This window comes from Amphiura filiformis, chromosome 14 (genome assembly GCF_039555335.1).
Source record: "Amphiura filiformis chromosome 14, Afil_fr2py, whole genome shotgun sequence".
Classification (NCBI taxonomy): domain Eukaryota; kingdom Metazoa; phylum Echinodermata; class Ophiuroidea; order Amphilepidida; family Amphiuridae; genus Amphiura; species Amphiura filiformis.
Window position 1 is genome coordinate 38,291,142 of NC_092641.1, and position 23,551 is coordinate 38,314,692.

The 23,551-nt window shown below is 35.9% G+C and overlaps 1 long non-coding RNA gene across 1 annotated transcript in view; it reads right to left on the reverse strand.

The window, feature by feature from the left end:
• Positions 1 to 4,600: 4,600 nt before the first annotated feature.
• LOC140169014 (uncharacterized) overlaps positions 4,601 to 23,551 on the reverse strand; it is a 161,554-nt gene continuing 142,603 nt past the window's right edge. The window contains exon 3 of the long non-coding RNA XR_011861320.1: positions 4,601 to 5,259. This is a non-coding gene — a long non-coding RNA (uncharacterized lncRNA). The remainder of the gene's footprint in view (positions 5,260 to 23,551) is intronic.

Here is a 23,551-nt window from a genome sequence, read left to right on the forward strand (position 1 = left end):
ACAAGGGATGTCTGTGCATGTGCGGTGGGGTGGTGGTGGGCGCGTTTGTGATTATGGTTTGACCATACTTACGGTGTGGTGTGAGGTGTGATGTGCATGCGCGGTTTTGGATGTATGGTGTGGGGGTGCGTTTGTAAATACCTCCAAATGAGGACCTACATATGGATACACACGTGACAAGCGATATAACCAGGATATCGCAAATAACGTAAAAATGCATTTAAAACGGGTCCACCTAATAGGGGGTATAGTGGTCTGGTGTGTGTGTATGAGGTCCAAGGTGTGTCGATTAAGAACGGGTGTGTGAGTCCTCGGTTAGAGAGTATTAAATCATATCCAGAATGAGGTCCTCGTTTGGAGGTATTTACAAGTAGGGCTGTGCGCGAGTCAGGTGCGTCTGTCGGTTGTAAGGGGTGTGTGTATGTGTAATGGGGGTGTTCGTCTGTGTGTTTACAGTTACTGTCTTTGAATGTTTGGTGTCGATTTTTGGTCTCTGTAGGTTATTTTGTTTGCGTGTGTAGTGGATGGAAAGACGTGCGTTTATTTGTGGAGGGTGTGTGTATGTTTATTTATTTGCTCTCGCATTTTATTGATCAGCAGTCTGCGTGTGAGGCGTGTGTGTCTTCGTACGTATTTCTGATGCAGGGGTGAGTATTTATGTGTTTTGGATGTGCGCGCGTGAGTTTCGTTGTGGACATGTGTGTCGAAGTGCGTCTGTCTGCATGTTTTGATTTCTTCATGTTTTGGTGTCGGTGAAGGCGTCTGGGGTGCATTAGTTGTTGTGGGCATAAATGTCTGTATTCAAAATGGTGTCCAAAATGTAAGAAAACCGCCAAGGCTTTTCCACTTGAGCTAACTCTCGGTGCTGTGATATGCGATTATGAAGAGGTTTGGCGGTTTCTCCGATGTGAGGGCCTTGGCAGGCTTGACCTCCAGAACAGCGGCCCCAAGGACCTACCGCTAATCCTTTCCTTAGGCTGTTTGTCCTTCGGATGCACCACACTTAGGATTGACAAATAGTGTTCCTGGGTTTGAAATGGAAGGTCGCGATAAATGTTTTAAAGTTTTTCGTGATACTGGTTGTTTTCACCGTCTGGTTTGAGCTCTTTGCAATGGGGTTGCCCTTAAGTTTGTTCAAGGACTTGTTTACAGCCAAGTCTTGTTAACAACATTTACACAGCGCAGAGCTTCGGGAAGTTGTTGTTGTTCAGTGGTCTTGTCCGACTCGTTGGATATAATAGAATCTCCTCTGTGGATCATGGTATTCACCTCGCCAAGTTTCTGGATGAGTGGGTGATTGAATCGAATCCAAGTATTGGTCCGTGTGTATGTTTTCGAAAAACAGACACTGTACGTGAACGATCTTCTTCCACGGATACTAAATAGTCAAAAAAGTTAAGTTTGTTATTTGTTCGTCATCCACATAACGATACCATTTTGATAATCTTCATAAGCACATGTCAGAGCATCAGAAAGCCAGCTGAAGTGGAAACGACTCGGCGACTCTTACATTTGAAAGACAGTGGACACCAATTTAACACCAATGCAATGGTAACAGAATTTTGGATAACAGGCATCGGTGGTTTGAGCAAGGTGTGAAAGAGGCAATCTGGGTGAGGTCTGAGCAACCGTCCATCAACCGCGATGGAGGAGTCTGGTCAAAACCTTTTTCACGGCTGGGACAGAATCATAAAGGGCATTGTCAACTATACCGGAAAATACCAGAACTCAAGGTCATATGTATCACAATCCAGTTGAAGACTGATGGTTTCAGTTGCAAAGTCGGTTCCCGTGGTCGGTTAGTCCGTCAAAAATAGGTATGTCTGGTTGACCATAAAAATGTAATCACGCAAAAAAATAGTAAAAAAAGGCTGAACAATTGCTTAATCATGTAAATTGTGCAGTTAGCAGTGAGTTTTTTCGGATATACAATATTTCAACGACTTTAAGGACGCAATATGCAAAACCGTGCCCTACAAATGTGGTTCTCATCTCATTCAAGGATTAACAAAAGAAAAAAACACATTTTCACTATACATGTACATTATTATCTGCTGTTTCTGAGATTGCTATAAGATGTGATCTTTTGCGTGTATATGTGCAGGCTGCAGGGTGCGGTTGTGTGTAAATGGGTTATACTTTTATATATAAACTTGTCACGCCATTCTTTGAAGTAATGAATCACACTTTGTTTTGCATTCCCTGTAATACCATACGCAAAGATAAAATTACAATTTGCATTACAAGTAAATTCTTTTCAAGTGTTGCCATCAATATACATTAAACGTTTTATTTTTACCCATTAAAACTTTGATATTATATTTGGTAAAACACGACGTTCAACGTTCACATGGCACTAATTTGAATTGTGTATGATACAATAACAACGAGTTAGATTATAGTGTATTTTATCAGCACGCAAGGTAAATGAGTATATTAAATAATATTTTTAATAGTTTTATAAAAATAATATCTCATATTTTGTACTTTACTTTTAACATGTAGTCACAAAAGACGAAAACTCATTGCAATAATCCCTCAACTGTTTCGATAGTTTCACTATTGTGATAATAATGTATCTGTACACTGTAAAAAAATGGACGTAAATTAACGGACGCCCGTATTTAGAAATTTCCCGTAATTTTACGGGAACCAGCAGTAATCAAAACACCTTTTTGTGATTAGAACCACCTACCTACCTCCACCCCCACCCACCCCCACCCCTGTAATACTATAAACACATGTGTATCACTAACTCCCACTTAATCCTGCTTAAACACACTGAAAGTAAATTTTAAATTCCGTAATGTTACTGGTATGGTCCTCGTAAAAGTACTGGCAGCAAATTTTCCGGTTATCCCGTAATTTGTTGTTTTTAGGATACAATACATCCAGTGAAAACATAAATGTACCCAATTAGTGTTTAGTGTTTAAAAAAATAGGCTCTTTTCAAGTGCGCGGTTTATGACGTTATATTTGAACACTACTGCATACTTCACGTTATAACAATAGTCGGAATGTGACGAATCTGGCCACAACATTAGGATATAACTGTTATTTGAAAGTATCTTTAATGCTCTGCCTGCTAGCCATGCGCGTCAACGGAAAAAGTTCAAGTTTTGAAATATTTTCTCAAAATATCAAGAGCTATCTTAAGAACTACTGAACCAATACTAGGCTTGTTTGTACTCATTTTAATGCATTTTTCATGCTGATTCCAAATATGGTCATGAAAATTTACATTTCTGAAATTTTTGAATTTTTAAATTTTTTTTTTAAACATGTCGTCTGCAGTCGACACCCGCGTGAAGAGAGTTAAATTGCTGTAGTTCCATTTGAAGTCTTTTTACGTTCACGCCGCTCCTGAAGGTGTACACATCGTACTTCTTACTGTAGACAATCTAACATGCCCACTTCGAGTGTTTCTTACAGAGAAAATGTTTATAAAATGTTCAAAAACTGCTCTACGATGATCTGAGCTAAGCATAAAGATAAGGCCGGGATCAATGACGGAATTTGCTATTGCCGAATACATTGCAATTTGAGAGATCGTTTCCGAGTACGGCTTATCGGTAAAGTGTAAATAGTTAAAAGCCTGCATGAGACGTTGCACATGATACGGCAGCCACATGATAGCAAATGATAGAGTAATAGCTATTAAAACAAGTATTCCCTTTTTACGTGTAGCAACAGACCGTCGTACACCAGGCTGGCTTCTATGTCGTGAACTTGATTGTATAATACGAGTTATTATAGACGAATAGCAAAATGACACAATGATAAAAGGGAATAGATATGTTACGAAGAAACATGCGAGTTGGCTCCATTTGTACCCTGATGTCGGATCAAAAAAATTTGCAGGCAAGCAATACATAAAATAAACCAATTCCGCCCAATACCACGCATGTCCGCCTATGCCGAATGCTAGAATCAGACATATTATTGTGGCAGTGAAAGTAAATACCCACGGTTTCTTTGATCCAGCACTTAATGGGAATTTCACAACTCCCAGATATCTCTCGATACTACACGCCGTCAAAGAAAAAACACATACTGCCGAGGTGAAAGCTGGACATGCGTTTTGGAGTCCACATTGTGTTTCAGAGATATGAGCGTGCGGTCTCATCCGTCGAATATACAAGAGAACATATTGTGATATTAGGTATGCAATATTTCCAATTGCCATCAATATAAGTAATATATTAGTTCTTTGTGCAGAAAGTCGTCGGTCTATGAACACGACAAGACAGAAAAATATGTTTCCTAAAGCACCCAGAGCTGTGACTATGCCATAAGGCAACAGAGTGTAGAGCTGAGATGTTTCTGGTGGTACACTGACATTTGAGCTGAAATTTAAACTACTGTAATCGAATTGATATTCAGACGATGTCATTGTGTGAAGGACTGACCGTCGTACACCAGGCCGGCTTCTATGTCACAAAATTGAATATATAACACGAGCTATTATAGATGAATAGCATAAAGACACAAAGCAGATAAGTTGCATAAAATATGATATTTATATGTGATCAAAATTGCACGAGACAATCTGATTGCAATGTAAAATATGCAAGTTAACAATCGTTGTTATAATATCAATCAGAGAATTGGTATTAGTCTTTGAACTCGTGTATCAATATCTCTTTACGAGACAAACAAAGTATTTCTTCACATTTCCAAATAGGTGTAAGCGAAGGATTCAGTTATCTCAGTAACCCATATACGGACAACCGAAGTTTCAGATGAGTTTTGCAAATCAGAACGGGAATCGGAGTACTCCTGAGATAAAAACAACACTCCTTCTTTTTATTCGCCACTTTATACTATAAGTACGTGCGTCAATTAGTTGAAGATGTGTTAGTACTTTCTTCACATTTCCAAATAAGTGAAAGCGAAGGGTTCTGTAATCTCAGCAACCCATATCAAGATCAACCGCCACTTTATACTATAAGTACGTGCGCCAATTAGTTGAAGATGTCTTAGTACTTTCTCTCATGTTGTCGAGAAGATAATACCACTGTGACGTTCCTGTTGTATTAATCAAGATACTCCTTTTCACTCCTGCTACGGCTAATCTGTCAATCAATTATTATACAGATTGCAAAGCACGATTTATCTCAAGACTTTGTATTCATATTTGCAGCTGAGATAATTGAATACCTGACTCGGCAGACAAAATCGACCCGTCCTACTCTATTTTAAGCACGATGAGTTTGTTTGATCTCCTTTATGAGGTGCCCCAGATGTGTGGTTCGTGACCTGCAATGTAAAAATAGAGACAAAAATAGTAATATAAGTTTAATTTTAGGTATTCATATGCACGTAACCATATTGAGACACGTAATGCTTATTCAATGCATGAAAACGCTCATAATATCCACTAGAAAATTACAAATTTGATTTGCAACTAACCAAATTTCATACACTGGTATCAATTGTTGTCAATTTAGAGCTTTTGGTAGTCAAATTGGAGCTAACAAGATGCTGCATACGACCGTGTCAATCAAATTGTCAAAACATCAGCAGGTTTAGATTGATGACAGGTTATGTAAGTGAAGAGTTTATTATTATTTTTTATAACTAATGGGTGCCAACTACTTTGCTCCTTTGTATGTTTTATTTGTTTATTGGATGATCATTTATTTATTTTGCGTATTCTTTATGCTTACAATGCCGAGTGATCTCGAACAGTTATTGATTCGTCACATAAACTCAATTTTAATTTTTCATTTAATTGGGCTCGTATATGATTATATTATCTTTATACTGCTAAAACAATGTAAAACATAAACATTTCGTCGCCAGAGTGCTACACTATCGTAAGTGACATTTTTGGCAAAAATGAGATTTTGACGATTTATGGAAGGCCATACAAAAACGCACATTTTAAACCAGGTTTTAAGTTTCAAAATTGCTTAATTATTTTTTAATTAATAAAATAAAATATCGTAAGTGCAATGCAATTTTAATTAATGCATGCAAGACTATCGTATGTGCCACTTACGATAGTCTTGCACGCTGATTTTGTTTTTCATTTGCTGCAAGACCATCGTATGTGCCACATACGCTACATTGTTGGGCCTAAACAACAAAATCACGGAATGCTACACCATCGTAAGTGCAAAACAGTCTCTAACACATCACTGGGTGTGACGCTGACGGCTGTATGCGTTGTCACCATGCTGGCTAAGTTCATAGCTCCCATGACTGGTAATAGAGACGATAAATCCGGTGTTTTTAGTTTTAGATTCAGTAATAAATCTTGAGAGATAACATTACGGCAAAAGGTGTCTTGCTATTGTAAATATTATGTGCCAAAATAAATTAACACTTGTTAAGAAACATAAAATGACAAAATATTGGATATTTGAGCCCATATTACGCATATCCTAATTTAGCAATGTATGCTACACTATCGTATGTGGCACATACGATAGAGTTGCACTCTACACTTATTTCTATTTGAGTGCAACACTATCGTATGTGGCACATACGATAGTGTTGCACTCTACACTTATTTCTATTTGAGTGCAACACTATCGTATGTGGCACATACGATAGTGTTGCACTCTACACTCATTTCTATATGAGTGTAACACTATCGTATGTGGCACTTACGACATCTAAATCAGTAAATAATTCATCGATTTATTAACTTTAACACCATTTATATAGTTTATATTATTAAAATCAAATTGCTTTACATTCCCATGTCATTTTATGGCTACTTGGAAACAAACGGCTACGCTAAACACAAAAATGCTCCTCCTGTAAAACTGTCCAAACTGCACTTACGATAGTGTAGCACTCTGCCGACGATTTGTCCACTTCTTGTGGAAGATTTAGCGAAAGTCTTCCACAGAGAAATATGGGTTTCAAATAAAATAGACAATTGGATACTTGCTCGTCAGTGGTGCAGACGATGTAGGTAAATCAAGATACTCTCTCTGTGGAAGATTATATTTTAGTACCCACATTTTCTAAGGTCTATCGGGTGCTAATTTAAAGTTTAAGCTTGATTGCTATTGTTTCTTTGTAAGCCTGCGGCGCAACCTTGAACAATATTATCTCTTTGTAAGCCTGCGGCGCAACCTTGAACAATATTGTCCTTGAGATAACGCCCCGTAGCCACCCCCAGCCAGCCCCATACCTCATTTCAATTTTTAACTTATCAAATTACTAGTTTTTATATTCCATAATGTCGCACATTTAATATGTGATCCTGTCTTCTGGAGTACAAGAGTATACTCTCACATGATACTTAATATGTGATCCTAATACAGTATCTCATATTAGTTTTCATGTTCTCCTACCAACTATGGGTGAAAATACCGACTTCATCAACAAATGAAATTATTTGTTGCATTGTATTATGGGAAAAAATTGCCCTCCTAAGTAAGAATACAGTATCTGATTTGCAGATTTTACATTGGGGAAACTGAAAATTTTGTAAATGTTCACTACTGTTTTTGCTTTGGTGGTTTGTTTTCAAAAATGTCGATTGATAACTCGAAAATAATGTCTATTTTAGGTTGCTGTATATGAAATCAAGCAGTAAATTGTTAAATAAGATTGATGGTGTAATGAAGCGCTGTGGAACGTGTTTTATTTTTAAACACAATTAGACATATTACCGTATTTTGTTATGCTAAATCTGTCCCTCCATTTCTGCAACTGTTTTTGTTTTTGTTTTGTTTTTAAATAAAATCCATTATATAAATCAATGTCATTTTGTTTTGCACCTTCTATTTTAGGTTGCTGTGTGGAGTCAATATTTAAGCAGTAAAGTAAGATTGACGGTGCAATGAAGCGCTGTGAAACGTGTTTTATTTTAAAACAAAAGTCACGCGCATTACTGTATTCGTTATATAATACTAACCTGCGCTCTAAATAAAACGCAGTAAATACATTACAAAAGACCAGCTACTGACTTTTAACTTTGGATACGTGTGTTGTTGAAGCAGTCTACTCACAAAGATAAAATACAGTATCTACAAGTAAATAACGTAGCAGATAGTCCGGCTTTTTTTAAAATCTGGGAGGAAGATATTTTGAATGCTTTGAATCAAATCTGCTTCCAATTAAAAAAAAAACACACCCTACAGACTGTATCAAAATGATATGATATGACCCATAATAAATTTGTTAGTGTTTATTGTAAAGCCTGTGATGCTCTTGAAATGCTCATAATTTATTTTATGAATGTACGATTAATCTATAAATAAGGCAACTTATATGTGACTGGATACTACAAATGAGCCGTAAAGTCGGCAAATTGTATTCCGAGTTACAGTGTAAAATATGCGTGAAGGTCGTATCTATAGGTACCGCAAAATGGTACAAAAAGTATCTCATCAAACACCAATCAATAATCCTATTGCTGAAGAGGATAATAAGTTTCTACCTATTTCTATAAAATCCTTAAATAGTTCTTGTCTTTGTTTGCTTTGGCTAAATCCTGTTCAAGTGGTGGATAACAAAGCATTGTATTTTGTCTAGGTATGTATAACCAACAATTAACAATGAGAGGACATTTCTGACCTCGTTGACTTGGGGATGATTTGAAATGACCGCCAATAATGACTGTTTGACATTTATTACCAGAATTTTGGACACACGTCGAACCATAACCCCGCTTCTGGATATCGTTTGAAGTAAAATGATATACCATTTTAAAGCTTATGATATATATTTTCTAAACACGAAATAAAACAAAATTGACCGGGCCCGACTTTACGGCTGATTCGTGATGTCCAGTCACATATGTTGCATTTTATTGCTGTGGTCTTGTCCATCACCGGAAACAGTTGAGTACCAATCATTTTGATACAGTTTGTATCTGCTGATATATCTAATACAATATAATTATGTATATTTGATGATTTCAATTCAAATTAAAAAAATATATAAACATATTTCTTTTTCTCTTTGAACAGATACTGACGGTTGAAGGAGAAAATCTTTTAAAGTGGGCCAGATTATGTCACACAAACAATGTATTTTCCCTATTGTACAGTCATATAACGATTTTTTTGTGGTTTTACAATACTACGAGGAAAATGCATTTATACGAGACGAAGCACAATTATGCTCATTTTGATACAAATAAAAAAATCCATTATTTTCGTAAAAATGTATTAATGTACCACCTTATGAATCACATATCCCTCGTGGAGCTTGAAATAAACCAATGAAATAAGTATGATGTTCAGTAAAGAGACACAGTATCCTTAACGAGACACAATGGTGAATGTGTCAAGATATTACTGATATTATTGTAGCACAATGATGAAAGAGTGCATCATTATTTATCAATTTACTCGATACACCCATCAGTCCGTTGGTATCGAGTATAAAGATAGTATAAATGATGTGTCTCTTTAAATAAATTAAAATTGGCATACATGCGTGTTTCAATAATCTCCATTACGACCATAATATTAAATCATATTATTGGCAGTGTGCGTTATAAAGTGCGTAATGGCTTTCGTGGTTTCTGTGATGCATTAACCTATATTAGGGAGTCTCTTGATTTGAAGTCATCTTCATTTAGGCTGACTTCCTGTAGCTGTTACATAAGCGGGGAGTGGTTATACACATTGGTTGAACACTTTTAGTGCAGCAATTAATGTGGGACAGTTGATTGATCAGAGACTCTGCAACAGTTAATACAACTCCATTATAATTTTAGTTGCAACTTGACAATAAATTTTGCCTTTACCGGTGCAAAATGAAATGGTTGATATTTTTATTTACTATTAAGGCAAGCATTTCCGACATTTATAGATTTCTGATATAATTGGGTCAGTGAGATTTAAAGTATCGAAATATTATTCTTTAATTCAACTGTATTGCTTTTATGAAATATAAAAAACGACATACCGACGTGACACGTTTTGTACAGTATCCGATTCGGAAACGTAGCTTTAATATCTTCAAACTAAATTTTAATGCATAAGCACACACGTGAGGTGCACGATGGCATATGTAGTTTGTGGGTATTTCGAAAGTAAATCTAAATCATTTTGCTGAATGATTTCCCGGGGAGGATTTCCGTAAAATACAAAATATGTGTCTAAACGTATAAACGCAGTGGCTGTAAATAGAGCACAACTAGAGCTAGCAGATTATGCAGATAGTGCCTGTTTACTTAGAGCCACTTGGGATGCTTTTAATTACAAGCATATACTCCTGGCATATAATTACAAGCATATACTCCTGGCATATAATTACAAGCATATACTCCTGGCATATAATTACAAACATATACTCCTGGCATATAATTACAAGCATATACTCCTGGCATATAATTACAAGCATATACTCCTGGCATATAATTACAAGCATATACTCCTGGCATATAATTCGGGGTTTTAATTACAAGCATATACTCCTGGCATATAATTCTGTTTTTTTCGGGAGCAGACTGATTGAAAAACACACATGTGACCTGTCACAACGAAACACACATGTGACCTGTCACAACGAAACACACATGTGACCTGTCACAACGAAACACACATGTGACCTGTCACAACGAAATGAGTATAAAGTCGCAAGTTAGTAGTTTTAGGAGATCCGAGCTGACCGAGTTGATGGCTTTCTGTTCAAGCCAGAAGTATGTCCTTTGTGAATGGGGACACAATGGGCCATACACAAAGGAAACAAAGACCACCAATGCAGTAGCCAGGGCGTTTCGAAACTACCAACTTGCAACTTTACGCTCATTTCGTGGTGGCAGGTCACATATCCACTGTACAAATGAAAAACATCACAATACGTGGGTTGCTTGTTCAGTTCCTCAGCTTCTAATGGTATACATGAATAATTCACTGAATATTTTTTATGTAAGGAAGTAATGTGCACTGGCAGCTTAGACACTGGACTCCTGTCCTCTTCACCAATGAGTCCTGCTTTTGTGATGAGTCTGCGAATGCCCTATGTCACTCTATATCGTCTTGGATCAGGCTGGGAACAAACCCAGAGGTCGCATATCATCCTCGGTCGAGCAGGCCCTCACATGGCAATATCAAATTTGAGCTACACCATGTGAAAACATCACCATAAGAAGTCTAGAATAAGATCTGTATCTGTGTTTTTAGAAATGGGACCTGAAATTGAGACTCTACTAAACGAAAACCTCGCGATGAAATTTTGCCCTTTTCCGCGAATTTTTGCTCCTGGATGACATCAGTGCACTCCCCACCTTTAATTTGAAACACGACAAATACCCTACGTCAGTAAAAGGTTCAAAGCAGCACAGTGATGGAATATTGTATCATTTCTAATGGCATAATGTGGTGCAATAACCTCTATTCGGACGAAAATGGACGTACGTGACTATTTTACCAAAGCCTATGGTCATTTTATGATTGTACAAACATATTGAGGTCACATTCGATATTGGCATTTCAAGTCCAACAACCCTTCGTAATTTTATCACTATAAGTATAATCCATAGATATTGGTGTTCAAGTTAAGTTTAACGCAGTAGAACTAACACAAATTCAAAACCTCTCATACAGGGTGAGTAAAAAAAAGTGCAATAGAGCAAAGAATCGATATTTATGTGAGAACTACGTTGAACTTTCCAATTATTGAACGTTTCTATAAATGCCACACTCAATAGTCACCTGTTGTGAAAAAATGAAGTCAATCACATCTACCGTTTAATTTTTATGAGTCCTTTTGCTACGATACCCAATTTCATTATTTGTCCACGAGGTACCATGTATTTTGAATGAGAGCACACAATACACGATATAGACACCAGCTCTGAAACTGACTTTAACTTAAATAAGGTTGATTTTTGCGTTAATTTCTTTTTTCTGTTCAAGCAAACTTTCGAACATTACTTTAAGTCCTTCATACCTCACTCAACTCCAACTCCAGTTTTTTTTAATCCCAATATGTCCAACTTACTGGATATTTTACAATTCAATTTACGCGCATTTCATTTCGACATTTGAAAAAATCCGCCTACAAATGTGTATGTTTCTGATAGAGAGTAAGCATCTTTAAAGTAAAGGTAAAATGAAAATAACAACAAATGATGTTTTTTCCTTAAACAAGACCAAGGACAATAACAATTTGGGTGCTCCATTTTATTTCAATGCCAATGAGGTTAAGAAAATAGCAGTTGTTCCAAATCTACCTTACACAGATGTGTAAATTTTAGATGTTTCTTGGACAAACATTAAAATTGGGTATCGCTATAAAATGTGCCATAAAAACAAAACGGTAAGTGCTAATTCCTTGGTTTTTTCATACAAGATCACTAATGGATATATCATTTATAAAATGTTTTAAAACCTAAAAGGTTCAAATCGGTTCTTAAATAAAAATGGATTCTTTTCTCTATTGCACTTTTTTTTTTACTCACCCTGTATATGTAGAGAACTGTCTCATTGAAGGTTTACTAAATGCCTTCTGTGTACTGGGGTTAGATTTCTTCTGCAAGAAGAGCATTATACGATGCTCGTCCGGGATGGCTGGGCGGAAGAATATTTCAAAAAGCCTTCGGATATTTCACGATCCTGCTCTTTTTACTCGGAAGACTAATTTTCTTTTTAAATTCAGTCTCCTCACAAAATCAAAATACCGGATAAGTAAACATTATAAAAGATACTGTGTGTATACCCTAAATATAGTATAAGGCAGCTAGTAATCGGCAAAACATATAATGCGTTTTACTGCATAACTACTGATGTCATATCTACAGTCATACGTGATTTGGTTTTAATTCTTTTTCTGTTTGTTGAGGTAAAATCAAACAAAACCAATATTGTGAGGCATCGGAAATGGAGACAGAAGTGTACAAACACCTAGAAAAGGCCGCCATTCGAACAGTTACAAGTGACCTGAAATTGACTCGCTTGGCTAAAATGTTTTAATTTTTTTGATTTAAATGACAATCAATACTCATATTCTTCACTCAAACAATAATCACCACTCTTTTGGAAGTACAGAGAAAGACATTGATCAAATTAAATGTTTTTCCAAGAAAAGATCTAAAAGTAACTTATAGAGTTTGTCTGTGTAAGAACTAAATGGCAACATTCCTAATCTGAAGGTAGAAGAAGCCAGTATCATGAGTATAGAAAGCGGTTAATGTAAAATGAGCTCGGAAGTAGAGGTGTTCTGTGTTTCATCGGCAAAATTGTACTGAACGGCACTTAAACATATACTATTCTAATATATCAGTCCCTCTAGAACTGTAGAATGCCTAGTCTCTTTCAGTCGTTAACCGAGAAAAATACTCAACGGTACTTAATTGACTAATTTTATTCCATCACCAACACTTCTTCATGAGATAGATCATTACGACATAATTAAACCTGATCCTATTCCCAGAATGAGTCATTGAATGTCACACATGGGCGATATCCTCCAAGATAGGTCGATAAAATGGTCGTCTATACGTAATAAACAAGATTTGCCCATTGCCATCTTGTCTATTGACCTATATGTGGCGCGATTGCCCGCACCTTGACTGAATACATTAGCGCAACATCCTGGATGACCAGTGCATTTCTATGCTTTTCTATGTTAACAAAAAAGATCAAATTACTATTTTGTCTCGCAGAGTTTTTCAGACATTTTTTCATAAAGTACCTCTGAAGTGCTGCACATATAAATGAGCTGAGACCAAAGTATTTAAGGTAAAGTTAGTGCAAATGCATGGGTCAGAGAGGTTACTCTGACCTACCTCCGACCAATTTTTGGTCATTTCATGTTATTAAACTGACGCAATGAAGCGTAGCATTTCGATGGTATTTGAAACATCTGCATACGATCGTTCTATTGACATTGATCTAGAAAGTGATTTATTGATAATAATTATGAGTGATTTATTGATTGTATGTATTTATTATATGGCTATCAGTTTCAAATCGATACCAGACGAACTCAGGACAACTTTGGGAGCGACACAAATAAAAAGCGCAGTGATTTATAGTGCGCTACGCACATGCACAACGCCTAAACGTTGATCCACAAGCCTCAGCACACTTTACAGGTTGTCGATGACCACTACGGCCCCACATCATTCCATAAACCATTAAACAGCAATTCAGGGACTTTGCTGCTTCACGAGCGCACACCCTAGACATCCCACAAATAACCTTCGCAACCAGGATCAGCTCCCCGAGTTTCGTACGGGTTACAACGAGACAAATTAGCAAGCAGTAACTTCCTTGTCCAGGGGAATTTCAAGCTGACTCAATTTTTCCACGAGAGCGTACTAGGCACCCGCGTAAGTATATAAATATTTTGTGTGTTGTGATCAAAATGAGTCGACTAAAACAAGAATTTTATTATTTTGTAATTATCAATGTCTATTGTGATATCTCAACAAGCACAAGTTCAGCTTCTGACATTCAAAGATGAATTTGCAATAACACAAGCGCTTGATTCAGTGACGTAGTCAAAGGGGAGAGAGGACAAGGGGATGCTGACCGCCCTAGCAATGCAAATGGTTTATACAATCATGTATAGTAAATTTAAACTTGAATATGCCCGACTTTTGCTTGATCACACCACCTATTTGTATTTCTTTATCGTGCCACATTTCCTAATCCTAAAGGTCGCATTCTTTGAAAGGAAGTCTCTTGGCTCGGCGTATATGAAGTCTTATTAAGCCCTGAACTTACTACTGTTGTTGATCAATCGATGGCAAAGTCCAGGGGGGAAATTGTTTCGTGATAGTGCAATACAACTATTTTGTCGAACAAAAATATTTATATTTTTTTTGCAACAATCGTGCTCACTTTCAATATAACTTATGCAGTAAATTCCATAAAATGTTTGTACCTAACGTCCCTACCGAATTAAAAAGACCAGTTTGCGTCTGACGTCAGGGTAAGGGTGCTGCGTGATTGCCTGCTGACCTGCGCAGTACGTCATTTTTTGTCTGGTTGACAGGACGTAATACGCAAACTGCTGAAATAAACATAAAAAATACAAAAGAGTTTAACTTCCTACTCTGAAATTCCCACGATAATAGACAACTTATAAAATAATAATAAGAAATATGTCAGCTTTATCGATGCGTACACTTATGTCTTGGGTATTTCATAATCGTCCAAACCGACGTAAAGTGCTAAACGATAACACCATTGATATATCCTTTGATAATCTCCCATGAAGGCATTTGGCCGTGTCATTCCCATTGGGTCCTGCTTAAAGCTTCTCTTTAGATTGTTGCTTCAAATGCATACAAGCTTTGTGTGATTGCAGGGTAGTCTTGAATTGAATTCTTTTGGCTACAGGTAACAAATGAAAGGGAAGCATGGGTGCATTTATGATGCATGAATTTGAGTCAGTCTTCAAGTGTCCATATAAACACTGGGGAATGATGAGTCTCAATTAGAAAAGAAAAGAGCAATGTATACCAATTATCAATTAGTTTGACAGGGTCGGTGTAACAGAGGCACGGTTTATGAGATGGCGCACGTTGGAAAATAATAATAAATATAAGCACATTTTGCTGCCTCTGCGAGTGATACAACCTGTATTTTCCCCATATAATTATGCATTATTTCTATTTGTTTTTGAATTATTAGCTAGTCTAACGAAAGGTGTGTGTGTGGGGGGGGGGGATAAGTAGATAACACCACTCCGGATTTTGTCCTTTCGTCGTGAAACGCTCAAAAGTCGAAGGCGTCCTCCTCAGCAAATGTTGTAACATTGCTTAAAGTTCGGTTCCCCTAGAAGTAGCCCGTTCGCAAACCGCGTCACACTAGCGATATGGGCTGTGAAGCGGCTAGCGAGCGCCTACAATTTTATACATGTCATTCACTTTGGGCCCTGCTTAAAGCTGCTCTTTGCACTTAAGCTCAACATGCATAAAGGTCTACGGTAAAGGGAAGCATAGGTGCGTTTGGATTATCTGAAAAAAAACCACCCAAGCAACTTTCTTGAGTTAGTATTGTCCATATAGACACCATATCAGAGAATTTTGTGCTCCAATTATTTTGAGAGGGCTAGGTGGACGATTTAAGGGACGACACTGCTGGAAATTATAACCAATTAAACAGGCAAAACTCTTTGATACCCATTATTTCTAATTTTCTATGTCCGCATTAATCACATCATGACGTATATTTTGTCTTTTAACATCAAATATTCAAAACCTAGGGGTGTGTGAACTATTTTTAACCTTATACTAGTTTATTCAGGAAACAACAATTTTATTGAAACTTAATAAACAGGTTACGAATACGATGTGGTTTTGGTCAAAACGTTTTAATAACATTCAAAAGTCGGGTTTTATAAAGGTCATGAACACATTTGAAAACTTATGTGAAAAAAACACTACAAAATGTTGTCAAAATATTTTTGTAAAATATTTTGGCAAACATGCTTACAAAATATTTTGTCAACATTATTAAATAACATTTTGTTATAATGCTCTAGAGCAATTTTTCAAAAATGTTTTTTTAACGTTACTAAAAAAATATTCTATACCCTTATATAAACCAGTACATAACCGTTTTCTGTAAACATTTTGTGCTTGTTGGGTAACGAAGGGGGTAGATGTCACCCCTCCGGATTTTTCTTGTCGCCGTTGACCCCATGAGAACTACCTGCCGATTGGCCAAAATAAATATTGTGTTCAATTTTGAACGAATCAAGGAGAGTATTAATAAGATCATCTGCAAATGCAAGTTTTACCATAAATAGTTTAAAGTCTAATCTTGATTGGCAGTTGAAATGAGCATTTCAAGTTATCAACCAATCAGAAATGCTGTTAGATGACCAGTAGTGTCCAGGGGGTTAAACGCTCAAATAAACCGCCAAACGGCTCAACGTAATTGTACGATCACTCATTGCGCTAATATTAAGCGAAAGCATTTGGACTCTGCCACCTTATCCGAGTGATGGGAAGGCCATTCAACTTCGAGGGTACTGGTGTTGTTGAGACTGAAGTACAAGATTTTCTAAGATATTCTAAAATTATGCCATGAAACTTCTCATATGTGTTGTAATAGTGGTTTCCTATCGATTTCCATAATAAATACTCAAGTTCAAAAATTCGGAGTTTCAAAAAAGTTTGACTGACATTGAAAATGAACGATTTTCAAGGTTTTGTTCGATTATGACGCCATTGTGCTTTGTGCCGTAAATCTGGGAATGTTTGTACTCTCTTTGGCATCACTGGAAAGAGGACACACATCCATAGTACTAAAGTAGACATTGGACGAGTTATAGCAAAACCTAGATGGAGTTGCAACTACACCCACCTTCATTTGACGTGTTACAAAAACACAGTCAGATGTCAAAATAAGACTCTTCAGTTTCATTTAAATACGTATTTTTATCACGTAGAAGTGAAATTGACTAGAGATGCAAGTTTAAGGAGATGTGACATTGGTGGAACGGTGGTCATATTCTCAAATGGAAAATCAAAAATCAAAAACAGACAAAACAGACACTTTTTTTTTTACTTAGGAGAGGTTTGAAATCAAAATGTATTTTCTGCATGTAAAAAAAAATCATTGATATTGATTTTGTTTTTATTTGAGAAGCTATTCGAATATTTTTAATCTCTACTACTCCCAACAGAGTACAAACACAATCCAATCCAATCAAAAAGCGCCAGCATCTAGAACAAGATATCATGCTTATGGCGCGCAAAATGTGCAATTGAGAAAAAAATGTGTTTTCAGTTTTTCGTAATGATTTGGCTAAGAGTGTTTCCAACACTAGACAAGTATCGTCGACCGATAAAAGGCGATATTTACAAGTAATTGGGCTATTCCAGTTAAAATCCACACACCCCATATGAAAACATGATCTTCATCGCCCTCACAAGATTGTGCATTTCAAACGGAGTCCCCCAATCAAGTGACCCATTTGAAATTTACACTCCTTGTGTAAAAGATTATACGGGCATGTCTTGCATAGGAGGTCATGAATATCATCTGGAATAGCCCATTTGGACGGGTAGATCATCGCAAAGGAGAGGAAATTATTGCCAAGTCTACTGACGCCAAAACACGTAAGGGTTTTCTTTATGTTTTTTGTAGCACATTAACCATTTTGCTCAAAGCACGAAAGTTCACATGCTGGTCAATATATTTGTCAAGGCTACGGACAGATGGTGATGGGTTACATATGCACGCTGGTGGTTGTTATACACGGAATATACCTGGGCAAGACAGTAAACAGTAAAGTAGACAGTAAAAGAGAAGAAGAAGTCTCATATTAAGATGTTGCTTTTAGCAGATATACAGACAAAACTACTTAAGACTAATTCTCTGTACAACCCGGACCTATTAGGTCCTGACACCTGTTCAAAAACTAAGGACCTTGAACAACCAAACCATGTACATTTTGCAATTCATTAAAATACATTACAATAGTGTAAAAATTGCGTTCTCCTCGGTAAATTTTGTTTTAAGGTTTGAAAATGGGTTCCACTAGAAGTAGAGGGAACCAAGCAAAGGAAGCGTCCAGCGAGCTTTTTGGATATTCTTAGTTCTTTCAGATATCAGAGACCCAGTCGAGCTAGCGGTCAGCAGAGAGTCTATGCTAGGTTCACCAGATTTGGGTAATGAGGACATGTTGTCAAGGACATGTTGACACCTCGACTCTTTAAATCACACCGAGCTCGAGCTCTAAATCATCCCATCCCTTGCCATTTGGTCTGATGACCTCACAAGGATTCAACAGGAAACATGTGGGCGTACAATCCATTAGACGAGTCCAAGTAAAACCCTTCTAAAGAAAAAGCAAAGAGAGCGCACACGGTGTACTCCAAATTGTCTTCTGTTAACAAAGATGTTTTCATTATGTCTGGTCCCATTAAGGGCTTCTTTTGATATATATTATTCCTAACGTTCAATTGATATTATTCAACTTCCCACTGATATCATACTTGTATTGGTTTTCTTCCTCTATTCCCATTTATTTTCAAAAGGGCTTAGGCTGCGCGACAAATTGTATTTTCTTTAAATTAAATTCTGATTTTGATGACATAAAATCTATATAGAAGTACTTTTAAACAATTGTACCCATCAATTCTTAAGGACATAATTTTTTTTCATAAATTGCAGAATATATGTTTGATGACGAAGTACAGGTCTCTTATGCCAGCTATTCCCGGAACTTAGCATGAAACTAAGGTCAGGTGCAACACTAGCTGGATATGTTTATGATTGATCACCTCTACTAAATTAAACAGCCTTAACCCAGAGTTGCTTGATTACATTGTTTTAGATTAAATGTTATCTTTGATGGCGCTATTTATCTTAAATCTTTTTTGTAAATTTAGAAGGTAAGCACTTATTTACTGGAAAAATTAGTAACAAATATATAACAAAGCTATTAAAAGACTTTAATCATGAAATGAAAAGAAAAATTTCATATTATTTGGCTAAATTAAATTTAAATATATTATTAAATTTAAATATTTTTACACAACAATTTAGAGAATAAATATTACCACAAGAAGCAGAAAAAGATAATTAATTTGAGTTTTAAAAAAGAAAAATCAATGCTCAAAATACCAAAATAATAAATGTGTATATTAGTGTGAAAGCTGTTGGTATTATCCAGGTCTATATGTTTTGTTAGAAAAAGTAATACATAATCACATCAAACAGCCGACCGGAATGCTTGAATTTTTTTTTTTCAAATTTAGCTTGAATCATGTTAATGGGAAGTGTGCTGCGCATTAGTCCAACGAAGACGAGACAGCCTTTTCTGGCTTAGCTATTGCTCATAAAAACCAACGTAATAAAAATGATGCGTTCTAAAGGTTTAAAGGCTCTGAAGAATTTCTTACACATAACACACGCGGTCATGTAATTATTTGAACTGACGTTTATTAGTAAACTTGCTGAGCGTTTACGCCCAGGATTTAAGAAACTTAAATTGTACATGACTTTTAGCTATAGGCAAGATTAGTTTTAAGGAAATTAATACATACGAGGGTTGGTCAATAATATCCCGCAACCGTTATATATCTCCGCCCATGCATGACTTAGATGACTGTTACTTACGATCAATAAAGTTTGTCTTTCAAAACACACAAGAATTAGTATCAGAGTACCTTTAAGGTTGGTCTGAACCCTGGAATTATGGACACTTTTGGGCCTCATAACTTCTAAATTGTTGGTCTAAAGTATATAAAAGTATACATATTTAGAATGGTAAAGACTTGATAAGTTCATCTGTGAGCCCAAAATCCCAAAAATAACGGTTTTTGGCCCACAAATTCTTGGGCCAAATTTTTTTAAATTAATTTTTTTTAAACTAGATCAAATTTAAATATCTAGGACCAGTTTTTTCATTTTTTTGAATTTCGACCAACTTTGAGAAATTTGCACCAAAAATGGTAAAAAAAATGCTGATTTTTCAAAAAAATCATAAAAAAGCCCGATTTTGGCCCAAATTTCAAATATTTTTGGTGAAATCGGTCAAAATTTAAAAAAAATTAAAAGACGGGTCCTAGATATTTTGATCTATTTAAAAAAAATTAATAATAATAAAAAAAAAAATTGGCCCAAGAATTTTTTTGTTACGATGTACGAAAAAAGTAAGCCAAACCGTTATTTTTGGGATTTTGGGCCAAAAATTAGCATTTTAGCCCAAATTTGACCTCACAGATGAACTTATCAAGTCTTTGCCATTCTAAATATGTATACTTTTATATACTTTAGACCAACAATTTAGAAGTTATGAGGCCCGAAAGTTTCCATAATTCCAGGGTTCAGACCAACCTTAATTACGTAATCTCATTTGCACAAAGTCATTGCTATATGTACACTGACAATTGTCAACATTGGCGGGAAATTTGAATTGTAGTTGAGGAACGTGTAATAAAAAGAAGCAAAAGTAAGGACCAAAGCAGTTTACAAGCCTTGTTTTTGGTATGCGGTAATCTGAGTATATTCAATTGATGATTATGAAAGAAGAAATGTATCGGTCAATAGATGAGGAAAGGGACCGTATTTGAACTTCACAAAAAATAGGCCTTAACGACAAACAAAAATGATGTGAAAATCGCGAGAAAAGAGCCCACATGGTAGAAGCAAGAATCAAAATTATCTCCAAAATGAAACAAAAACAAATATGATTATTGGTATGGTATGAGAGATCATTGTCAGGACAATATAATTTGTTTCAATAAAAATACGTATCATTTTATTCTGTGTAAACGTATAGTAGTTTTAATGAAAGCTTCTCGATTACCATTGAGTTTGTAATGATATTCTCTTAAACACAAAATCAAGATGTAGCTACCCAGGGTCTGGTTATTTTTACACTTAATGTCTCGAATTAAGTTATTGGCATTATCTAACTCGCTACGATGTTTTGAGAATACATAATGTGTACGTTTCTTCACATTTATATAAATTGGTCCCACTCAAAAGATCGGCGATTCTGCTTTTTGTATTGTATGCAAACTCAATTAAATCAAAGTATCTGCCTCACTAATAAAACCGCAATATTTCACTGTTATTTTGAAGCAAATTGATTTAAAAACACCTGTGTCCTAAGACAAAAGACGGCATATATTGGGCTACTTATACACAGATACTGCATATCTGCATGAGATGGTAGATTCATATCTCAACAGCACTCAAATGGATCGCATTATAACCAAGCTACTTATCTTTTTTAATTATAGATTCCTTTGTCTGTGTTTTTTTATTCATTTTGCTAAATGTAGGATGAAAAGAACTTTTCATAATATTTATTATATTGAGTTTTTTGTAATGGCTTTTAGCATCATAAATCATGAAGTGGGCTTTCTATACACTGAAATTTGCAAAACAAAATATCGTTAACAAACAACTACCGATTTTTCCTACCTTTTTACCTTCGAGCTGCCTCCCAAATAAAAACACATTATTTAGCACCAGTCAATGAAGGCAAAAACGGTATACCGTTGCGTTGTTTATGTAAGCTGTATACAGATACTTTATTTTACTTAAGGGTGGTCTGAACCCTGGAATTATGGAAACTTTCGGGCCTCATAACTTCTAAATTATTAGTCTAAAGAATATAAAAGTATACATTTTTAGACTGGAAATGACTTGATGAATTCATCTGTGAGGTCCAATTTTGGCCAAAATGCTCATTTTTGGAGAAAATCCAAAAATTTTTTCGTGCAACGTAACAAAAAAATTGTTTGGCCAAAAATTTTTTTTTACTAATTTTTAAAAACTAGATAAAAATATCTAGGGACAGTTTTTTCATTTTTTTGAATTTTGACCAACTTCACCAAAAATATTTGAAATTTGGGCGAAAATCAGGCTTTTTATGATTTTTTGAAAATTTTGCATTTTTGACCATTTTGGTGCAAATTTCTCAAAGTTGGTCAAAATTCAAAAAAATAAAAAAACGGTCCCTTGATATTTTTATCTATATAGTTTTTAAAAATTAATAAAAAAACCCGTTTTTTGGGATTTTCTCCAAAAATTAGCATTTTGGCCAAAATTGGACCTCACAGATGAATTCATCAAGTAGAAAGTAGTATCTGCAGGTAATTCATGAATCAAATAGTGCCTTTTTACTTCGATTGGTAGAATATGAGATGCCTTCGGAACATATCAGAATTGTATTTTACTTGCCACTTAAAACTATTTCTCATTTGACTGAACCTACCTGAGATCAGGTTGAAATGCTCTGCTGAATATTTACTGATTACTATATATGGCACATTGATAGCTGGTGCCAGAGGTCTCGGGTTCCATTAGCTGTGGATAAAAAAAAGATGAAAAATATCGATTAGGTTTATTCGATCTTCACACACAATTTTATAGCTATTTTCAGGTTGAGCTGGAAATGTTTTGAAGAAAAACAATCACCCACTAGATGAGCAAAAACAAGAACTATCACTAACAAAATTTACTCACCTAACTGTGAATAAAATAATACATGAATATTAAAAATAAAACCGGCCAAATATATAGCAGTAAAATGCAAACAAATTCGCCCGACCCTAAGGCACCACGATCAATTTGGTCCTATAGCGCTAGCGGTGCCGGGTTAGGTACTGATGGCTCTTTCTATCATACACTGATGATATAATAATTATATCGAGTATAATAATTAATATTTGCATAGGGTTATCATTGTTCATTTAAAATAAAAAGCAAAATGCACTCTGCAGATGTTCAGGGCACGAAGAGCCATCGATACCTATCAGGGTACCTATGCCACTATTGTGCCTAACGTCCAGCCCACCCACTTAGTGATGCCACATTCTCTTGGTCGGGCTGACGTCACAAAGGGGAAATAGCCTTGTAAAACCATTGTGCGCATGTGCAGCGCAAGTGCAGTTCCCCTTTCTCGAGTTGGTTGCTATGCGCGCGCTTGTGCAAAGGGGACGAAGGGGACAATGTTCCCGGATGTCCGACCGAGTGAATATGGCCATGATGATCAAGCATGGTTGAAACAGAAATTATGCCAAAATTGAACTTATTAGTATCATTACATACCTAAATTGACGACGTTTTAATTGTAGGAATATGTAATTTTTAGATAATGCACTTAATAATAATAATTAAAAAAACCCCAAAAAACCAACAACAAAAAA